This window comes from Tamandua tetradactyla, chromosome 10 (genome assembly GCF_023851605.1).
Source record: "Tamandua tetradactyla isolate mTamTet1 chromosome 10, mTamTet1.pri, whole genome shotgun sequence".
In the NCBI taxonomy this organism is placed as follows: Eukaryota; Metazoa; Chordata; class Mammalia; order Pilosa; family Myrmecophagidae; genus Tamandua; species Tamandua tetradactyla.
In genome coordinates this window covers 79070145-79089772 of record NC_135336.1, presented here as the reverse complement: position 1 = coordinate 79089772, position 19628 = coordinate 79070145, and the positions used below count along the sequence as shown (strand labels likewise).

Here is a 19628-nt window from a genome sequence, read left to right as displayed (position 1 = left end):
GTAAAGCTTCTCCCTTTAGGGAAGTCTTAAAATAATGGTCTCCTGGCTTTGTTTCCCAGTCTGATGATGAGAGCCTCAGAATTCTCATCCCTAGATTAGTTGTTAGGATTAAGTTAGATGATGCATGTTTTCTATACTTCCAAGGACTCTATAAACATTTAGTGTTATTCTTTTAGTGTGGTAAGAGACCTTAATGATTCTCTGACTGATCAATGAATGAGGGTCCTGCCAATTCTCACCCACCATGCTTCAAACTTAAAATACTTTATTTGGTTATTAAAATATAAAAATAAGACTTGGTCCATTCGATTTAGCAGTTTCATAAATTGGATATAAAACCTTGGCATGAGGGTCAGGCATCTTGTATTGCTTCAGAGCCTTCATTATGAACATTGGTGACCAATGACTGCGTAGAACTGCAGAAATAGATGGCAAGAAAGCTGAGCCAAATTTGTGTTGATTCAGGTTCCTCCTAAAAAGAAACCACAAGCAAAAATTTTTGCTTACAATACTCTCTTTCTTATTACATGGGCTTCAAAAATTGAGAGGAAAAACCAGTTTCTCTATGTCTAATAACTAATGGACAATTTATAGCTTTGGATTCACTTATGTACACATACATATGTGACAAACTTAACATTCAATTTGTTCTCTGATAATCAGATGATTCATATAAAAAGCTACGTTGGTCAGATGGATGATGTACTATAACGAGCAACTTAAAAGTTCAATGGATTGGCATATTTTAAAGTTTTTTTCTCATCATATAATGTCCACTGTGGCTATTCTTGGGCAGGGAATTCTGGGCCACTCTTCTTCAAAGAATGAATTAGGGGATGGAAATCCCTCTATTTATTGCATCGTTGGCCTCCTTGGCTCTCACTGTTTTCCACTTCATCTTCAACATCTTGCCACCCAAATAAAGGAATGAAGTGGAAGAAAGTATATGATATTTTAGGTCCAGGCTTGAAAGTATAATACATCACTCCTGTACAAATTCCATTGTCCAGAATTGCCTCCTGACCAAACCTAGTTGATACAGGACTAAGGAAATGAAATCTTTTCCTATCCCCAGGAGCAAAATGAAATAGTCTAATGAAATTAAAGCACTGCTTCTACAATTACTACGACTTTATACAAATTTTTAGAAAAGTTCCTTCTATTTGTCTTTATCAAAGACAGGTATTTGATGAATGAAAACTTTGATATTGAGATATTCTCTAAATAAATATCTCACATTTCTTTACCACATATTATTTTTAAAATGTAATACAGGGAATAACTAGAATTTGTGATTATAAGATCTTGTTGTCAGATGTTAATTTTAGGCTTAAATAAATTAGGAAGTTCAGATTACTGAAAGTAAATTGCTACATATCTCTTTCACAATTTTAGTAGAGTACACAAGAAAATTAAATTCTCTGAATAATTTCCCACTTGCACTTAATCTTGGCGCAAGACTGGTTATACCAGAACTCAAGTGTTTTCATCTAACTAATATAACATGATTTTGTTTTACTGAAATTGAAAAATTCAACAGCAAAGAAAACCTTTTTCCTTTTCTTTTCAGCCATAACAGGTTTGAATGAACATAATTTTCAAGCTGTTTTTTGGTGACTTCTTCTCCTGACATGGTAAATAAAACACACTCAATTGTGAGTTAAGAAAAATTTCGTTGGATGAAATTTATTATACGGTAAACACACACAAATTTTCTCGAGTCATTTTTAAGCTGTTATAAGTCTCTATACCTGAAATCATCCAAGAAAAAGCAACATGACAAATTATCTAAAATTTCACATTTGTCTTACAGTTTCTTACTGATGAACTGTTGGACATGTGAAGAAGGGTTTTATATATTTGTGTTACGAGATAATTTGATCAAATTTGGGTTAGATAACCACTCTTATCTCAATATCAAAATTAGAGTAATATTTCTAGGTAGCATCATATTGTCCAACTTGGACTCTGCTTAAAATGTGCCACAGTAAACTCTATGCCAGGCTTTTTCTAAAAAAAATGTTCTCATGATAGACATTTATTTGGCTGAAGATGCATGAATGTTTAATAATTTTAAAAAATCGTCAACTATGTTTCATGTGCAATGGATACCTGGTTTGATAGTAGTATACTGTGATGAATAGTTGATTAAAAAATTTTGGCATAAATAGGTATGTATTTTCATTTGTATGCTTGGCTTTGTGCTGAATCACAGAAAATTCCTAATTTCTCTCCAATTATTATCTGTCTGTTAATCTAGTCAGTACATTGGAATATTTGTGTTATATTATAATACACATGTGCCTGAAAGAGAATGGAAAGATAACAATTAATTCCTAATCTTAGCAGAAATATTTTATATTATCCTCTAGAAGTATCTAGGAATAACTTCAAATATTAGTAGCTGTATCAGTGCAATAATTGTCCCTGTTCATTTTGATGTAATTTCAAACTTAAAAAGTTTCAAGAACAGTGTAAATTAGTCTCATACACTAACCTATACAAGTTTGCCAAATATTAGAATAATGTTCTTTACAGCAAAAAATATGATCCTACATCATTCATTATATTAATCACTATGTTTCTTAAGTTTTTTTTCAGTCTGAAATAATCCCTAAATCCTTTCTTGATCATCAGGATCTTAAATTTTCAAATAAGATAGGTCAATTATGTTGTAAAATGTTCCTTGACTTGAGTTTGTCTAACATTTCCTCTTGATTAGACTCAGCTACACATTTTTGACAGAAATATAACAGAAATGATGTTGTGTTCTTTTTATTGCTTATCAATCTACCACATTCCCAGGGTTATTAACTTTGGTCACTTGATTGAAGTTGAGTTCATCATCTTTCTCTATTGTAATGTTACTCTTCTTTTTTAAAATAAATAATAAATAAACGCTTCGGGTGGGGGAGTACTTTAAGACTATGTAAATACTACATTGTTCATTCAATTTTGCATACTAGTTTCATTATTCGTTGAGGCTCATTTTAATTATGACTATGATGATTACCAAATGAAGATTTTCTAATTCAATTAGTCCTTCTACACTGATTTGATATTCTATTTTAAGGAGAAGCTTTCCTCTTTCCATTTATAATTAATGTGCATATCAGTATTGATTCCTGTTTTATTCAAAAGAATGTAATATGTCATTATAATTGTGTATATTCCAAAACACATACTCTGGGGGTGAGTATAATGAGAAGTTGGTGGCAAATGGTGAATTGAGGCAGCAGTTTAGTATAGATTATGGTGAATTTTTGGAAACGAATATCTCTGTGATTGAATGAAACCTTAAAAAATTTTCATTTTGAAAAAATATTTCACAGTATTCTAGTTTCTCTGTTATACTATTGAACATTTCCTCTTCGTGGTATCCTAGGGTTGTCTTATTCTAACTATCTAAAGACACTCAAACTCAAGAATAAGACTCCACAGTCTGATTAAATAAGATTAAACTTCGTAAATTTCCTAAGGCAACACTGCTATAACTTCTATTTAACCTATGTCAGTAAAACTTTTTAAAAGATATCTGATAAATCTGTAGAGGCTTGTTCAAATATCAAATATTCCTTATCTGTCCCCATGGATATTCTAATAACAACTTTCCGCATTGTCCATGCCCACCACGCAAATTTTATAGAATTTCACATCTGAATACAACCATTTGCAAATATTTTAACCATGAAACAGATAATTACCCATAAACATATGAGACTTATATGCCTGAAAATAATTCGACTGAAAGACTGGTGTCTCTTTGACTTAACCAAATTCTAAATTTGTAGAACCTTTCTGGATTTACATTTTGATGAATCAAGAGATTATTACCAATAAATGATTACACCAAAATGAATTGCTGAGTATCCACAAAATGCATAAAATGTAACTTTTGCAGAAGAATATAAAATTAACCTTGGAAAATTCATCTAAGTGTTTTATTCTGCAATATTAATCATTTTGGAATTGAGTTTACTAAATCTTTTTTAGAGAGAATTTTATAAATACTTTTATATATTCTCAAGTTAAGTTTTAATACTTTGTTTGCTAGCTTGAAACTTTTGTGCAACCCATAAAATCCATGCTTTTAATACCATATTGCAGTGCAGACCTGTAATGGTTGGGATTTTTTGATTAGGTTTTCCATGGAGATGTGACTAACCCAACTGTGCATGTGACCTTTTTATTAGATTATTTCCATGGAGAATTGCTCCTGCCCATTCAAGGTGGCTGTTAATTCGTTTACTACAGTCCTTAAAAGAGCTTATAGAGAGAGAGCTCAGAGCTAATACGAAGAACAGTGAGATGAAACCAAGACACAGATAATTGGAGGTGCAGAAGGAAATGTCCAGGAGATAGCTGAAGTTGAGAGAACCACTTGAAGCCAGAAGCCAGGAGAGAAAGACAGCAGATGCCACCATGTGCCTTCCCATGTGACAGAAAACCCAGACTTGGTTGGTCTTTCTTGAGTGAAAGTATCCTCCTCCTGATGCCTTATTTTTGACATTTTTATGGATTTAGAACTGTAAATTTGCAACCTAATAAATGTCCTTCGCAAAAACCAACCCATTTGTGGTATATTGCATTCTGGCAGCATAGCAAACCAAAGCATTTAGCATCTTTGAATATAAGAGATTTTAGAGGATATTTTAAGTAAAAGAAATGAAGTCTGTTTAAAAAAACTGGAGAACTAAAACTTATTTCTAACATTGGACTTTAAAAATAGATACTGAAAAATAAGAATGAACTTGGAGGACTAACATTTTCTGAATTTAGAGCTTATCACAAAGCCACACTGGTCAAATCAGCATGGTACTGTCACAGGATTTTTGACAAGGCTATCAAGTCCCCTCAGTCGGGGAAGAACAGTCTCTTTAACAAAATGTTGCTGGGAGAACTAGTTATCCATGGGCAAAAGAATGAAGGAGGACCCCTATTTCAAACCATAAACAAAATATAATTAAAAATGGACCAAAGACCTAAATATCTGACCTAGGATAATAAAACTTCTAGAAGAAAATGTAGGGAAGCATCTCCAGGATTTTGTATTTGGCAGTGGTTTCTTACTTTACAACCAAATCACAAGTAACAAAAGAAAAAATAGATAAATTGGATCTCATCAAAATTAAAAACTTTTGTGAATCAAAGGCCTTCATCACGAAAGTGAAAAGACAACCTACTCAATGAGAGAAAATATTTGGAAACCACATATCCAAAAAGGGTTTAATATCCAGAAAATATTAAAAAAATATTACAATCAACAATGTAAAGGGAGAAAACCCAACTTTAAAATGGGCAAAAGACTTGAATGGGCAACTTCTCCAAAGAGGATATAGAAATGGCTAAAAGGCAAATGGAAACATGCTCAAAATTACCAGCTATTAGGGAAATGCAAATCAAAACCACAACGAGATACCATTTTATACCCGATAGAATGGATACTAATTTAAAAATTACAAGTATTGGAGAGGATGCAGAGAAATAGAAATACTCATTCACTGCTGGTGGGAAGATAAAATGGTGCAGCTGCTGTGGAAGATTGTTTGGCAGTTTCTCAGAAAGCAAGGAATAGAATTACCATATGACCCAGCAATCCCTCTGCTAGGATTATACCCAAAAGATTGAAAGCAGGGACTTGATCACATATTTGCACTATGATGTTCATAGCAGCATTATTCACAATTGAAAAAAGATGGAAACAACCCAAGCATCCGTCAACTGATGAATGGGTAGGCAAAATGTGGTATATGCATATAATGGAATATTTAGCTATAAAAATGAATGAAGTCTTGATACATGTGACAGTTTAGATGACCCTTGTAGATATTAATCTGAGCCAAATAAGCCAGACACACAAAAAATAAATATTGTATGATCTCACTGATTTAAACTAATTCGAATAAGCAAGCTTATAGAACTAGAATCTAGAATGCAAATTATTAGGGGCTGGTTTGGGATGGAAAATGGGAAATTAATGCTTCATTTGCACAGAATTTCAATTGATCTTAAAGTTTTGGAAATGGAGAGTGGTGACTGTAGCACATTATCATAGTGTAATTAACAGCACTGAATTATTTGTATGAAGGTTGAAAAGGGGGAAATTATATATATATATGTTACTAGTTGTATGTATGTTAATGGAATAAAAATAAAAAGCTTAAATAAAGGGCTGTATAACACAATGAACCCTACAATAAAGTTCAGTTGTATATCGTTAATAGTACAATTTTAAAATTCTGTCATCAATTGTAACATTTGCCACACTAATGCAAAATGACAACAATAGGGGGCTAGATGGAAATGCTTTATTTTTTTACATGATTTTTTCTGCAAGCCTAAAACTTCTCTAACTAAAAAAAAAATGGAATCTTGGATGGCTGTGATGGTAGCACAACATCGTAAATGCAATTAACAGCATTGAGATATATATCTGAATATGATTAAAAGAGGAAATGGTAGATTGTCTATGTTTTAACAGAATAAATTTTTTTTTAAATCATTGGAACTGTACTATGCAAACAGTGAAACCTAAATTGAACCATAACCTTAGTTAGTGGTACGATTATAAAGGTGTGCTGTCATCAATTGTAGTGGATGTTTCACAACAATGCAGGTGTTGGTGGTGAAGTCGTGTATGGGAATCCTGTATTTCATGCATGATTGTTTTATAAACCCACAACTTCTCTAATAAAGAAAAAGAAACCTTTCTTTAAAACATGGACATTAAATTGTTTGAAAAACTGTTTTATCATATTATTATGTATTTCATAATATAAAAATTGGATAGCAATGTTTGATCATGGTTCATTTTATTATTAGAGCAAACATTATTATTATTATTGGATATATTATAATTAAATTATAATCAAATTTTATTATTTGAAATATTTTTAATATTTGCATAAAATAGCTCCTTTTCTCTTTGTTAGATTGTTCAGAAGAGACAGGAAGCCTAGTAACATTGCCTATCTCAATGAATGTGGCCATGCTAGACATTCTTTCCTTTGCTCACTGCATAGAGTGTCTCTCTCTCACACACATAAACAGCTAGCAGTTTGGGAGAACTAAAGTCAACTTGAAAAGTTTGCAGAGCTGTGAGAAATAAGCAAACAATGATAAAACCCTTAACTTGTTCCCGAATAAATATAGTATTTCAAGAATTTATTTTTATCTCCTTCTTAAAAGTTATTTTTGAAAATGAATGAATGACTACTAAAATGTGAAATTATGGTGGTGAATGCCCACTTATATGACTTGGAAATGTAAATCAGGTTATTCTTTCATTACACATTTATATATTTCAGTGTAACCAACTAGAAAATATTCTTCATTGATTATAACCAGAGAAGGAAACAATCCAAACCTCAATCCAAAAGACTATTTCCTACATAAATTTATACCAAGATGATGTTTTACCTGTATTTCATGAATGGAATTGTTGCAAAGATAAATGCCACATTATTGTGTCATCATGTTATCATTTTATAATGTGCAAGTCTATGTTCTGGGTTAGACAAAATATAACACTTATTGATAGTGGGTACAGAGGAAGGTTTACAGAAACAAACACACACAACACATGCACACCATACACACATAACACAATATGCCAGTGTTTTAGTCATTTACACACTTTCATTATATAAAATAACTTAAATAGCATGCAATTTGCATATTATGTATTGTTTTTTCTTTATTTCTGACACTAAGATAATTACTACAATTAAATTCTGTTCTGTCATTAAGCTTAACTAATTGCATGTTGAAGAAAATTATCTGTATTATACATCATGGATTTCTTTTAGGTGTACTTCTTTTTATCAGGGGGACATTCCAATGAAAAAAAGGCCCTGTAAAACACTTTATGCATTCAAATTTAAATACAAAATTCATCCATATGTGAAAACCAAACCAATATTTACTGAGAAAAGAATGTGTTATAAATACTAAGAAGTTCAGAGAATTCATTTATGAAAATGAATCAGAGGTAAATCACACTGAAATTACCTCCAGGTTCTTTCAAATATGCCCTTGAAACAATGTATTCTGATGAAGTTTTTTTATTGTTTTTAACTTCAGCCAAACCCGGCTGACTCCCATATGATACAGATTTTGAATTCTTCTTCATCTTTGCTCTATAAGTAAGTCAGTAATGGGAAGTGAACTTGATCATATGACAAACACGTTTTCACAGCTGTCTGCCTATTAGTAATTAACACTTGCTTCTTATTATACAAAATACTGGGCTCACACATATACACGTTTATAAACTACTTCTTAGGTGAATAATAAATATAATGCTCCTAACATATTACATTCCAAATTATTATGGTTCCTACTAACACTGGGATATTTTATCAAAATTGTTATATTCATTCACATGAAATAGGAAGCAAAAAGCATAGCCTTGTAAAGTATCCCCTCAAATAAAACTAATTGCTTTTTGTAGAATGATACATTATTTCAAGGGTGAAGAAGAATGTTGATAAATAAAGTGCTTGATAATATTTTGGTGGCTTTTCTTTATTTTAATGAGGTAACACATTGAAATTCAAAGTTGAAAGAAAAAAAGGAATGTACCATGACAACTCTTCCTCGCATCTCTGTCTCCAGTTACTTACTTTTCCCACACCAACCACCAAACTGGTGCTATTATTATTATTTCTTTTTTTCTCAGAATAGTTTTATGTCCATGCAAGGATGGATGGATGATAGAAAGATAGAGACAAATATATTTAAACTTTTAAACAGAAAGAAGCATACTGTATATAGCGTTCTTCATGTTGCCATTTACTTTTTCCTTTTTTTAGTTTTGCATGGGCAGCACCGGGAAACGAACCTGGGTCTCCATCAGGGCAGGCTAGAGGTTATGGCTGTTGAGCCACCACAGCACCACACTGTTGCCATTTCCTTTTAGCTATAGCTTTTGGAGCTCATTTCTTTCAATTTTCTCTATCCTTTCATTCTTTTTTTTTCTGGGATTGAATATGACTAATCCTTAATTTACTACTATTTTGCCTTGAATTCTGTTGATTTGTTCATACATTATTTCAAACATGTATAAATATATTTAAATAATACATTCCATAGTGGGGTTTTGCTATATTAAACAGTGTGAGTGTTTGATATTTTTAAACACATTTGCCCACACAGAACTCGTGGCACTTTGCAATCAATCCCTCCAGCAGTGTATGGTAATGCCTCTTATGCCACATCCTGCCAAATAATGTGTATCCAATACATTATGCACATCTGATGGGTAGATGGAAATACTTCAACAAAATTTGACTTTGTTCATTTGCTTGTTAACTATCAGGAGACTCGATGTCTTTTCTTGCTTGTCAGAGCCACTTGTATCTGCTTTTCTGTGAACCATCCCTTCAGCCCTTTGCCTATTTTTTTTTGGGCTGGATCATCAAGTGTTTTATTTAACTTTAGAAACATTTTCTTCTTATTATTATTATTATCAGGATTTTAATTTTAATTGTATAATATAACATATATACAAAGCAAAGGAATAAAAAAAGAAATAGTTTTCAAAGCACTCTTATGTGGTTACAGTACATATCCTAGAGTTTGTCATGGGCTACCATACGATCCTCTCAGATTTTTCCTTCTAGATACTTCAGAATATCTAGACTAGAAGTCTTAAATAGTTTAGTTTTTCATCATCACAATCAACTTTTTTCCTTTTTTTTTGTGAACAATAACATATATACAAAAGAGCTATAAATTTCCAAGCACAGCACCACAATTAGTTGTAGAACATATTTCAGATTTTGACATGGGTTACAATCTCACAATTTTAGGTTTTTATTTCTAGCTGCTCTAAAATACTGGAGATGAAAAAAGATATCAATTTAATGATTCAGCATTTATATTCGTTTGTTAAATCCTATCTTCTATGTATAACTCCACCATCACCTTTAATCTTTCCATATCTCTCTTTAGGGGTGTTTGGGCTATGGCAATTCTAAATTTTTGATACTGGAAAGGTCTGTCACTAATACGAGATAGGTCATGGAAATGGTAGGGAGATGGAACTCTCTGATGTTCTGGAGAGGCTGGGCTAGGTTTCAGGACTTATCTAAACCAGGGACCCATCTGGAGGTTGGAGGTCTCTGGCAAGTTACCCTAGTGCCTGGAACCCTTGTGGAATCTTATAAATTGCCCTAGGTGTTCTTTAAGATTGGCTGGAATGGTCCTGGTTGGGGGTTGGCAGGTTGATAGTTAGCAAGATTTACCTGAAGCTTGCATAAGAGCAACCCCCAGAGTGGCCTGTCGACTCTATTTGAACTCTCTCTGCCACTACTACTTTATTAGCTACCCTTTGCCTATTTTATCTATTGGGTTATTGTTCTTTTCCTTTTTTAATAGTTCAATTGAAGTTTTTACAATTTTATCTGTTTCAATTATCTGTTGCAAATATTTTCCCCAGTTTGACAAATTGACTTTGCTTATGGTCATAAGTCTGCCATGTGAGAATTCCAGGTTCGATTTCTGGCCCATGCATTTCCCCAAAAAACAAACAAACAAGCAAGCACAAGTGAAAAACCAAGAAAAAATTCAACAAGTAGTGCTGCAATAATGGGATAATCACATGGAAACCGAATGAAATGTGACCCGCTGTACAGCATACAAAAAAAAAAATTGATTTGTACGTAAAGAAACAGTTGATGTTCTGTTTGACATGTTTTGATCATAGTTAGGAAGATATTTGTTCACTATGTAAATGTAAAAAATGTACCCAGGATTTCTTCTGTCACTTTTATGGATCCCTTTTCTACCTTTAAAGTTTTTCTTTCTTTGGAATTTATATAGAATCAAGCGTATTTTTACCCCAAGTAACTGTCCTTGCTTTATCAATCTACCTCCTGAACCTCAAATATATACTAATGTCTTATATGTATTTAGGTGCATTTCTGGACATTTCATTCCTTTCCATATACTTATCTGCTCACAGACTATTATCACAGTTTTCTAATCAGTTTTTAAGAATGATTTATTGTTATATTATTAATGTTAATTCTGTAAATATACATATTAAATTTTTTATCAAAATAAAATATACATTATTTTATTTGTCAAATATCAAACTATCTTGCATTCCTGAAGTAAAGAAAATCTTTCCTTGCCATAGTTTTTATTATTTTAGTATATTTTTGGTTTATGTTTGCTAATATTTGGCATTCTGCTTTTACATGTATAAATTAGATGGGTTTATAGTTATCCTTTGCTTCAGCATCTCTCTAGAGCTTGAGCATCAGTTCTAAGCAAGTTTCAGGAAAAAAAATGAAAAAAAAAACTTTTTTCTGGAACTTTTTGCATAGCAGTAGAAAGTTCTGTTTCTTAATATTTGAATTCATTTTTTTTGAGGTTTTTAAATATTTCTTTTTTCAATGAATGGTTGTTCTACTCAGTGGTTTATTTGAAATAGGAGCTTTTACACTAGAATGTTGATATTTAATTGTTTCATTCAAAATCTCAAATTTATTTTTACAGATTTGAGCGAAGTTGTTCCTAGGTTTCTTTAAATATCCAATGTATGTAGGTATTTTCCCATTATAATGTGTGTATTGTACATTCCTCCTTGTTTTTAGAATATCATAACTATTTTTTTATTTTAATGTTTCATGTACAGAATTAGCTCTGAGATTTAATTCATGTATATGCCATTATTTTAAGTTAAAATAAGTTAATTACTGGTAAGTTAATTTTTGGTACTTAAATTTTTTCTTCCTTCTCTTCTCTTTCTTTTATATGCTTTTTCTAATCTGTTTTATATTGTTTATTAAAATGTTAGGCTTATTAATATAAAAACTTAGAAATCCTTTTAGTTACCTTGCAGATGAAATCGCATTTTTATTTCCTTTTTAAAATGAATCATACACTTTATTTCAAAATGTAAACATCATTTAACATGTATACACATTAAAACAAATTTTGCAATTTTGTTAATCTTTTTCTTTTTGCACAGGACATCATTACAATATAGAATCTAAACCATGCAAAATAGAAACAAAATTTCATCTGAGCAAGCCAAGGCCGATTTGGGAAGTGTACAACTGGAAAACTTAAGTGCAGTGACCTGCCTGGAAAGGAAGAAGCGCCCTTTTTTATTAGAGAAGTGGTGTGTTCACAGAAATATCAGGTAAAAAATACAGAGTCCAAAAAAAATGGAGTCCACATATATCAGCTTATTATTAACACCTTACCTTGGTTTGGTACATTTCCTACAATTCATGAAAGAATATTTTTATAATTATACTATTATTTAAGACTCAAGAATTGTTGGAGGAAGAGCTGGCTGCCATTGTTGTTTTGTTTTGTTTTTTAAAAACTTTTCAGGGGCTGTGCAATGGTGGCTCAGTGGCAGAACTCTTGCCTGCCAGGCTGGAGACCTGGGTTCAATTCCCAGTGCCTGCCCATGCCAAAAAAAAAAAAAAAAACAAAAGAACAAAAGAAAGCTTTTTAGGTGTGGTGAGCTATTTGATTTTTTATACATATCTAGTTTTACTCCACTGAGAATGAAGAATGCTCCCAGCACTACTTTTTACTTTTGAAATTTATTTAAATTTTCATTTTTTTGAAAATATATCATCATTGTTTTAATGTTCAATGTACAAGTGAAAAGAACATCTACTTTTGGTTTTCAAGAAGTAAAATGCAGTATATTTGAATTAGGCCTAACATTATTCCTTAAGTATCCTATATCCTTTTTAAAAATTTTTATTTGCCATAGAAAGGCAGAGACTATTTTTTTTCCCAACCTCTGTAGCTATCCATTTTTTTTCTTGTGCTATTCTTTTTGTTGCTATAGGTGCAGAAGCTATATTTTTTGATGCATAGACATCTGTGTGATATTTCAATCTAACTGTTAAGTGCTTTGATAAATCCTTAGTTTTTAAAAGATGCATTGCTTTTTGGTTATTTGGAATAGCACCTTTCTCCCCCATACCCCCACCAAAAGTGGGTGTTATTACACTCACTATTTATTTCTTAGTAATAAACTGAAAGTTTAGTGATAGGTCATCGGGAATTTAATTTTCATTTCCTTGTCCAAAAGAAAGACTGACATACCATTTGATATATTAATTAACTATTTGGTTTTGCTACTTGTGATTTTATCCATATCATTTCCCCACATACATATTCTGTTGTATTTAATGTGTATTTATCAATTTCATCCATATCATTTTCCACATATGTATGTTGTTGTAGAGTAGATATATTAACTCTTTCTTAAAAATTTTGTATTGAGAAACCATCACACCCATACAGTCCACCAAGAGTACACAGTCACTGGCTCACAGTATCACCACACAGTCGAATATTCATCACCATGGCCATATTCACAACATTCGCATCACTCCAGAAAAAGAAATTTAAAAAAAGCTCATACACCCCATACCATTTACCCCTCCCTCTTATTGACCCCAGTATTGCAATCTACTCATTTTTTCTCCCCTTATCACCTCCCTATTATTTATTTATTTATTATCCTTATTTTTTACTCATTGGCCCATATATTGGATAAAAGGACCATTAGACAAAATACTTCACGAGTCACATTGTAAAAGCTATGTGGTTACAAATAGCTCAGTATCTCAGAATTTACAAATAACAGTTACTCCCAAATACATGTGACTGCTGTAAGAGCTTACAATCTAAGACCCTTTAAAATAATCCCCCATCTGAAACACACACTCCGGACATCAGTTGTCCAAGTCTGAAATTATAGATAGATCATATATGAGGCATGATAATATTTGTCTTTTAACTTTCTGCCATTTCATTTAACATACTGTCCTTAAGGTTCATTCACTTAGTTGCATGCCTCACAACTTCATTCCTTCTTGCAGCAACTCAGTAGTCCTTTGTTCATATACATCACAGTTCCCTCTTCCATCCCTCAATTTGTACCCTTAGGCCACCTCCGTCCATGGTGAATCATGAACACTACAGCCATAAACACCAGAGTGCAAATATTGATTCCTGTCCTCACTCTCAATTCCTCCAGGTATATGCCTAGCAACAGGGCTGCAGGATCATATGGCAACCCCACCCTTAGCCTCCTGTGGAACCACCACGCTGCCCTCTTGAGGAGTTGTACCTCTCAGCTTCTCTACGAACAGTGATTAGGTTCATCTCTTTTTCCACTGTTTCTCTCTGTCATTTGTTTAAAAGTTTTATTCACATATCATATGATCCAGTCTAAGTAAATAGCTAGGAATTTACCACCATAATCTGTATGAAGATATTTCCTTTTCTTCCACAAAGAATGCATGCTGCATCTGAATATACCCTACTTGTTGACATTTAATTTTGGCATACTGCCTTTGTTACATTCAGTGGCAGCATATTACGATGTTACTGTGGACTATGGAACCTAGCTTGCATTGAGTATACTTTTTCCTGTACACCACCCCATTTTCAACACCTTGCAATATTGACATTCATTTATTTCCCCTCATGCAAAATTTTTTTTATATTTATATGATTAATCACCATCGTTGTCCTCTCTAGTCATTCCTAAGTTATGCTATCTCAGTCTTTGCCTCTGTCTTTCCTTCTGGTGTCATATTTGTCCCAGCCCTTTTCCTTAACTGTACTCACATTCAGCTTCATTCAGTGTACTTATATTGTGCTACCATCATATATTATTATGCTATCCATTTCTGAATTTTTAAAATCCTGTTGCACATTCCGTATTCCTTCAGCACCAAATGCCCAATGTTAACCTATTTCTTTCTCCTGATAACTTGCGTTCTCAAGTTTAACTCTCAAAGGACACTCATTGTTATTTCATATTGGTGTGACCATGCAGTGTTTGTCCTTTTGTCTCTGGCTAATTTAACCCAGCATAATATCCTTGAAGTTCATGAATGTTGTTACATGTTTCATGATTTTATTTTGTCTGACAGGTGCATAATATTCCAACATATGTATATACCATACCTTGTTTACCCATTCATCCATTGATGAACATTTGGTCTGTTTCCATCTCTTGGCATAAATAATGCTGCTATAAACATAGATGTGCAAATGTCCATTTGTGTCCTTGCCTTCAGTTCCTCTGAATATACACCTCATAGTGGGATTGCTGGATCCTATGGCAATTCTATACTTAGCTTCCTGAGGAAATGCCAAACTGCTTTCCAGAACAGTTGCACCATTCTGCATTCCAGAACAGTTCACCAAGAGTAGATAAGTGTGCCTTTTTCTTTACAACCTTTCCAGCACTTGCCATTTTTGATTATTTTGATAATGACCATTCTAGTGGGTGTGAGATAATATTTTGTTGTTGTTTTGGTTTGCATTTCCCTAATATGCAGTGAAGTCTAGCATCCTTGTATACGCCTTTTAACCGTTCATATTTCCCCTTCTGAGGAGTGCCTGTTCATCACTTTTGGCCATTTTTAAAATTGGGTTGTCTTTTTGTTGTTGAGCTATAGAATCTCTTTCTATATATGCTAAATATTAAACTGTTATCTGATATATGGTTTCCAAATATTGTCTCTTATTCCACAGGCTGCCTTTTTATTTTCTTGACAAAGTTCTTTGATGCATAAAAATGTTTTATTTTGAGGAGATCCCATTTGTCTATTCCTTTTTTCATTACTTCTACTTTGGGTATAATGTCTAGGAAACCATCTCCTATCACAAGATTAATAATATATTTCCCTACATTTTTTTCTTAAAGGTTTATGATCTTAATTCTAATTTTTTAGGTCTTTGATCCATTTTTGAGTTAGTTTTTGCATAGGATGTGAGATATGGATTCTTTTTAATTCATTTGGAAATGGATATCCAGTTCTCCAAGCACCATTTGTTAAAAAAGCTGCTTTGTCACAGGTTGATTGGCTTGACTGCATTATCAAAGTACAACTGTCCATAGATGAGGGAGTCTATTTCAGAATGCTCAGTTTAATTCCATTGGTCAGGATATCTTTTTTCACCAGTATCTTGCTGTTTTCACCACTATATCATCATAATATGCTTTAAAGTCAGGTAGTGTGAGACCTCCCAATTCAAACATTAATTTAATTATATCACGAGGCACTCAAATTTATGTGTTATGGGTGTCCCAGAGGGAGAACAGAAGGAAGAAGAAGCAGAAAGATTAATGAAGGAACTAATCATAGAAAATTTCCCATTTTTTATGGAGGACATAAAATTATGGATCCAAGAAGTGCAGTGTACCCCAAATAGAATAGTTCCAAATAGACCTACTCCAAGATGTTTACTAATCAGATTGTCAAAAACAAAGAGAGAATTTAAAAACAGCAAGAGAAAAGCAATACATACATAAAAGGGAGGCTCTATAAGACTATGTGTAGATTTCTCAGCAGAAACCAGAGATGAGAAGGCAGTGATATGATATATTTAAGATTTCAAATGAGAAAAACTTCCAACCAAGAATTCTTTACTCAGCAAAACAATCCTTCAAAAACAAGGGAGAGATTAAAATATTTTATGACAGTTACTGAGAGAATGTGTGACTAAGAGATTGACTCTACAGGAAACATTAAAGGGAGCACTACAGGCAGATAGGAGAAGACAGTAGATAGAGGTCAGAAGAAGAGTGTAGAAATGAAGACAATCAGTAAAGGTAAAAAAAATGAAAAAAGTTAGAATTAGATATGCATATAAAATCCAACAGACAAAAATGGAGGAGAAAGTACTCCCTTTACAGTAATAACATTAAATGTTAATGGATTAAACTCCCCAATCAAATGACATAGGCTGGAAGAATGGATTCAAAACTGGGACTCACCTATATATTGTCTACAGGAGACTCACTTTAGACCCAAGTACAAAAATAGATTGAAAGCAAAAGATGTGAAAAAGATATTTCATGTGGACAAAAAACAGAAAAGAGCAGGGGTAGCAATATTAATATCTGATAAATTAGACTTCAAATATAAAACAGTTAAAAGAGACAAAGAAGAACACAATGCATTAATAAAAGGAACAATTCAACAAGAAGACATAACAATAATAACTATGCACCAAGCCAGACTGCTCCAAAAATACATGAGACAAACACTGGCAATGCTGAAGGGAGAAGTAAATACCTCCACCATAATAGTTGGAGACTTCAATCCCTGCTTTCATCAGTGGATAGAGCATATAGACAGAGGATGAATAAGGAAATAGAGATTTTGAATAATATGATAGATGAACTAAACTAAGATGAACTAAACTAAGAAGAACTTTTCAGACCACTACACCCCACAACAACAGGATATACATTTTTCTCAAGTGCTCACAAATCATTCTCAAGGTTAGACCATATGCTGAGTCACAAAGCAAGTCTTTATAAATTTAAAATGTTGAAATTATACAAAGCACTTTTTCAGATAATAATGGAATGAAGTTGGAAATCAAGAATAGGCAGAGGGCCAGAAAATTCACATATAGATGAAGGCTAAACAGTACACTCTTAAATAACCAGTGGCTCAAGGAAGAAATTATATGAGAAATCAGTAAATATTTCAAGGCAAATGAAAATGAAAACACAGCATATAAAAATTGACAGGATGCAAAAAAAAAAAAACAATAAAAGACAACAAAAAAAGTTATGGGGTGCAACAAAGTCAGTGATGAAAGCGAAATTTATTGCCTTAATTGCCTATATTAAATAAGAAGAAAGAGCAAAAATCAAGGAATTAACTGTTCACTTGAAAAAAACTAGAGAAAGAACAGAAAATTAACCTCAAAGCAAATCAAAGGAAAGAAATTAGAAACATCAGAGCAGAAATAAATTGAGGATATTACAACAATAGAGAAAATCAACAAAACCAGAAGATAGATCTTTGAGAAAATCAATAAAATTGATGCACCCTTAGCTAAGCTGGACAAAAAAAAAAAAGCAGAGTGAGGATGCAAATAAATAAAATCAGAAATGGAAGAGGGGACATAATCAGTGAACCTGCAGAAATAAAAGAGATAATGAGAGGAGACAATGATCAATTATATGATAGTAAACTAGACAACATAGAGGAAATGTGCAACTTCCATTGATTCTAGAAGAAATAGACAAACTCAGCAAACCAGTCACAAGCAAAGAGATTCAATCAGTCACCAAGAAGTTCTTAAAGAAAAAAAAGTCCAGGACCAGATGGTTTCACATATGAATTCTACCAAGAATTCAAGAAAGAATTAGTACCAATGCTGCCCAAACTGCTCAAAAAAATTGAAGAGGAGGTAATACTACCTAACTCTACCAAAATACCAAAGCCAGATAAAGAAAAGAAAAGAAAATTACAGATGAATCTCTAATGAATACAGATGCAAAAATCCTCAACAAAATGCTTATAAATCAAATCCAGCAGCACATTAAAAAAATTATACACCATGGCTAAATGAGATTTATTCCAGGTATACAAAGCTGGTTCAGCTCAAGAAAATCAATAAATGTAACAGACCATATCAATGAGTCAAAGCAGAAAAAACACATGACCATCTCGATTGATGCAAAAAATGCATTTGACAAAATTCAACTTCTTATCTTGATGAAAACACTTTAAAGGTTAGGAATAGAAGGGCATTTCATCAACATGATAAAGGGAATATATGAAAAGCCCACCACAAACATCATTCTGAATGAATGAATTATCAGGAAAAAGGCAAGGATCCCCACTGTCAACACTGTTATTCTACATTGTGCTGGAAGGTCTAGCCAGAGCAATTAGACAAGAAAAAGAAATAAAAGGAATCCAAATTGGAAAGGAAGAAGCAAAACTCTCACTCTTTACAGATGACATGATACTATATGTAAGAAATTCTGAAAAATGTACAGCAAAGCTACTAGAGCAAATAAAGGAGTACAGCATAGTGGCAGGGTAGAATATCAACACTGAAAACCAGTAGTGTTTCTACACACTAGTAATGAACAATCCGATGAGGAAATCAAGAAAAAAAATTCCACTTACAATAGCAACAAAAAGAATAAAATATTTAAGAATAAATTTAACTAAGGATACAAAAGACCTATACATCGAAAACTACAAGAAACTGCTTAAAGAAATAATGCAAGACTTAAATAAATGGAAGGGTATACAATGTTCATGTATTGGAAGGCTAAATATAGTTTAAGGTGCCAATTCTACCCAAATTGATTTATAGATTCAATGCAACACCTATTAAAATCCCAACAACTTTCTTTGCAGAAATGGAAAAGCCAAATTTATTGCCCAATGGGCTCATGAACAAAGTGGTCATGGTGGTAGGGATGGAGGTTATGCATGGGCATGGGCTCAGCAACATGGACTTCCACTCACCAAGGCTGACCTGGCTACAGCCACTTCTGAGGGCCCAATCTGCCAGCAGCAGAGATCCACACTCAACCCCCGATATGGCACCACACCCCAGGTTACCATCCGGCTACACGGTGGCAGGTTGATTACATTGAACCACTCCCTCCATGGAAGAGGCAGCAATTTGTTCTAACTGGAATAGATGCATACTCTAGATATGGGTTTGCTTTCCCTGCGTGCAATGCTTCTGCCACAACTACCATCCATGGGTTTACAGCATGCCTTAACCATCATCTTGGTATTCCACACAACATTTCTTCTGATCAAGGGACACACTTCACAGCAAATGAAGCACAGGGATGG

General features: G+C 33.0%; 1 long non-coding RNA gene across 1 annotated transcript in view; it reads right to left on the bottom strand.

Moving 5' to 3' along the window:
• Nucleotides 1–301: 301 nt before the first annotated feature.
• Nucleotides 302–19628, bottom strand: part of LOC143648003 (uncharacterized) — a 122848-nt gene continuing 103521 nt past the window's right edge. Inside the window, exon 5 of the long non-coding RNA XR_013158307.1 lies at nt 302–472. This is a non-coding gene — a long non-coding RNA (uncharacterized LOC143648003). The remainder of the gene's footprint in view (nt 473–19628) is intronic.